Below are 4,324 nucleotides of genomic sequence, written 5' to 3' on the forward strand. Positions count from 1 at the left end.
ACAATAAAACCGGATATTTAGGAAAAAGCTGCAATTCAAGGTTTCAAAAGTGAATTAATCAAATAAGACATTTACACACTGCGGTTGTATAAATATTCTGTGCTATTGTTACACATGTACATATTATTCACACAATGACACGTTTCAATCGTCTGGTGGAGTAGGACGAGAATGTTAATATAATACGTACAGCTGTTAATGCATTAAGATAAAACATTGTGCGTATTTAAATTTGTCGTAGTCATTTAGTCTTAAATGGATATTATTCAAATTATTTTCAACGATTTTTTTAAAACCTACTCTTTATCCTACTGTAGATTTATTTTGAAATCACAGCGCTACTTTTAATAGTTGTTTTTTCTTAATAGACAACGAGGCTGATTGTGCGGGTGATTTTTTTTTTTAATAAAGATTGAATTTTACCATATAAATCTTAAGGAAACGATAATCCTTAATTCGCCTGTTCACTTTATCAATTTGATTTGGTACACATTTAGGTACTAAATCTGTGTAATCTGTCAATTTGCTAAAGTAGCTTGACTTCTGAAAAGAACAATTCCTTCAATCTACTGACAAATATTTTTTAAGCGAAAAAGTGAAGAATAAATGACATGTATGTGAACATGGAGGTGTTTACATCTCTGACACCTGAACTCTACCTGCTGCAACATTTCAGATCACTCTTCTTTCTTCTGTAATTTCTCCTTTAAATTACAAGACAATTTCAACTTGTTCTTATCAAAAGAAACAAATATTAAATAATTACAATAGCAAAACAACTATATAAGATAGGAATAAGAACAATATTACACAACTATGGAATATATGAAATAGCTTTAGAAATGTCTCAAGTCAATGCAACTATCTAAAACATTCAATTGATAATGACAACAAGATTAATATCATGGAGGAGGTAGTCAACAAATGTAATCTTTTTTTTTTTGGATATGTTGAACTTAACTTAGCTTAAAACATATCCCAGCCCCAGTAACAGCAACTGACTCAACTAAAACTTGCATTATAAGAAATATTAAATCAATGTCAAACTGGTCGAGAAGTTATAGACATTGTTAGAAAATGCAACAACAACTTATCCAATGATCGTAATGATACTGGTGCTAAATTAATCAAATCCCTCATAAATTAGATGAATTCATAGACAGATACAAATTGCTCTCTGACAGCCAGTACAGATTTAGGCCAAACTCTCTAAGGAAATCTCAAGAAATATGCTTTAGTAATCAGATGTTTCCCGTGAATAACTGTAAGTATAGAATTCACCTGACCGAATGCCAGTCATCATGTTTGGACATTGTCTGTGGTCTCCCTCAATGGTCAGTGCTTGGTCTGAAGCTATTCATCTTATGCAACAATTGTATATGCAAGGCATCACATCTACTAACATTTATATTGTTAAGGTGTGCTGAGAATTTATAACCTATTTTGGACAAAATCACATCTGAAATTGGTGAAATCAAAACTTGGTTTGAAGACGAGTTATTTGGTTTGGTTATTTATTATACTATTGTACAATGAAATTTCGAAGCCAGATGGAGCTTCGGCCACGCTGCCACAGGAAACTGGAGCCCCAGGTATAAGCAAACTACAGTATTCCAACAGACGAACTGAGGATTGAACCTTCTTGATGCATTAGTGCCAACCACTATACCACAGGTTCATGGAAGCAAATTCCCAAGTGTTGTTTTGGATGACAAATCTTGCTGGTAATCTCGCATCAGTCATATTCATGCAAAACTGTCAAAAAGTATTTTTGTTATATCCAAACCAAAACACTTTCAACACGGCACATCCTACTACACTGTTCACTATTAACAGATTTACTGTAATCTGTTGCTTAGAGGTTTGGGGTAGCACCTACATTAGTTCTATACAGCCATTGTTTATAGGGATCACTTCAAATACAAGTATATACAGTTTATTTTGAGTAAACACATGGAGGAAGAGTCTTAGCATTCACTAGTCAGTTTTTGAAACTCTATTACTGCTGTTGTAGTTGTTGTTGATGCCATTACTGTTACTGTTACTATTGTTTTTGTAGATGCTGGGCCCTGGAGCTGTGGGTGCACAATGGAGTCTCACCATGCATAACCAAATTGATCACATGGCTTTCTTTATCTTGAAGACAAAGGGAAGCACCAGAACCCCAAATGTCCCACAATCCTCCAGGTGTGAAGACCTGATCAAATAGTTGCAACTGGTTGACTGTAGCATGTTACTCTGAGGTCATCGAGTCATAGAAAGGCTCTGATCAGGCTTTGTCTTCTCAGCACTTACCTCTCCTCCCTCCCCACTCTCTTCACCACTCCCAAGGACCGGCAGCAGCAGAGATACAGCCTGTGCTGCTCTTTCTCAACACCAATAGTCACCATCCAGCTAGCTAGCACCAGGCTGCTAACAAGCCACCTCAAAGAAGTGACCAGTTTTTTCCCAACCTTTACCACCAAGACTACACAACAAAGACTGCTTTTGAAGTGGAATTGGTACTTTTCCCTGCTTGGCTTCCCCACCAGTTTCATTCAGCATGATCACTCCCTCCAGGATTAGTAACACCAACTGGGCCTAGTCTAGCTAATCTAAACTAGGAACTTTGATATTGTATTTGTGTTGTAGTGAATTGTGATAAGATTGGTGGTCAAGTTATGGTTTAGTTGGCTCTGCCAAATTGTTATGTTGACATTAGTTAAGTTGCAATACATCGACACAGGATCTCTTGCATGCTAAACTAACCATTTTCACACATGTATGTGTACTCAGCCAGCAAGACCTCTGTTTGATCTTTTTTCTTCCTGGCCTCAAGGCCTCAGCATCCACTGACACAGACTCACAGTCGGACAGACAGATGGACAGACAGACGGCAAACACAGGGGGATGGACACAGACACAGACACAGACACAGACGGATGCACAGCTGTATAGACGTACACCGTAGATTGTATGTTTTCTTTATTGTTAATAAATGTCTTCTAAACATACTATATCTTCCATTTGTTTCATATTGCACACAAGTGAATTCTGCCAACCTCTACTGTCAAGACTTAAATTGACAACCTAGTGTATTTTATATACTGTATATATATATATATATGTATATATATATATATATCTATATATATATATATATATATATATATATATATATATATATACATATATATATTTTAGGATAAGAAAGACCTGCATGTGGTTTTTCTGGATCTGGCCAATGCTTTCGGGTCTGTGCCTCATGAGGTGTTGTGGACAGCCTTCACTTTCTTCCAAGTCCCAGAGGGCATAACACAGCTCGTCAAAGCCTACTTCCAGGACCTTCAGTTTTGTGTGACAGCACAAGCTAGCACGACTGCTTGGCAGCATCTCGATGTTGGCATTATGGCGGGCTGCACCATTTCCCCACTAGCGTTTACCATGGCAATGGAGCTCATCATTCGAGCATCCCGTTGGGTGGTTGGAGGCGAACGGCTGAAGAATGGACTGCGTCTTCCTCCAATTAGGGCGTACATGGATGACATGACAACAATAACAACAACAAGGGCATGCACCAAACGCCTACTGGAGAAACTCCAGAAAAACATTCAATGGGCACGGATGGAGATTAAACCAAGCAAATCTGGCAGCATCTCTATTGTCAAAGGACAGCTTGCTAATGAGAGGTTCCACATTAACAACGAGCCTGTACCAACAATTTTGGAGAAGCCTATTAAGAGTCTTGGCCGCTGGTACAGTGCAGAGCTCAAAGACTCAAAGCAGGTGGAGCAACTCAAGCAGGACACCATCAGTGGCCTCAGGCAGATCAACAGTACTGCTCTCCCTGGAAAACTGAAGCTGTGGTGCTTTCAGTTTGGGCTGCTACCTCGGCTCATGTGGCCAATTTCCATCTATGAGGTCACTTTATCTCATGCAAACCGGCTGGAGAGACTGGTGAATGCGCAGGTGAGGAAGTGGCTCGGACTGCCAAGATGTCTTAGCAGTATAGGCTTGTACGGCAGTGGAGTCCTCTCCCTCCCAATCTCAAGCCTGGTGGAGGAGTATAAATGTGCAAAAGCAAGACTGGAAATGACTCTTACTGAATCCCGGGATCCCTTTGTCAGAGGTGCTGCTCCAACCCTAGCAACGGGAAGGAAATGGAAGCCATCGGCAGCGGTCGCAGAGGCAAAAACCAGCCTGAGGCACCGGGATATAGTAGGGCATGTCCAGCATGGCAGGAACGGCCTTGGCATGGAAGCAACAACGCCTACATGGCAAAAAGCTACCCCAGCCGAACGGCAGCAGATGGTAGTGGAGGAGGTGCGCCATCAGGAGGAAGCAG

General features: G+C 40.0%; 1 long non-coding RNA gene across 2 annotated transcripts; it reads left to right on the top strand.

Moving 5' to 3' along the window:
• The first annotated feature begins 2,059 nt into the window (after window positions 1-2,059).
• On the top strand, window positions 2,060-2,993 carry LOC130518406 (uncharacterized). 2 transcript variants are annotated; one of them, XR_008948020.1, is made up of 2 exons: window positions 2,060-2,187; window positions 2,289-2,993. It is a non-coding gene; the product is annotated as an uncharacterized LOC130518406 (long non-coding RNA). The 2 variants fall into 2 exon arrangements; XR_008948019.1 differs by having other exon boundaries at window positions 2,332-2,993.
• Window positions 2,994-4,324: the final 1,331 nt, after the last annotated feature.

The sequence above is a fragment of the Takifugu flavidus genome, chromosome 2, assembly GCF_003711565.1.
Source record: "Takifugu flavidus isolate HTHZ2018 chromosome 2, ASM371156v2, whole genome shotgun sequence".
NCBI lineage: Eukaryota > Metazoa > Chordata > Actinopteri > Tetraodontiformes > Tetraodontidae > Takifugu > Takifugu flavidus.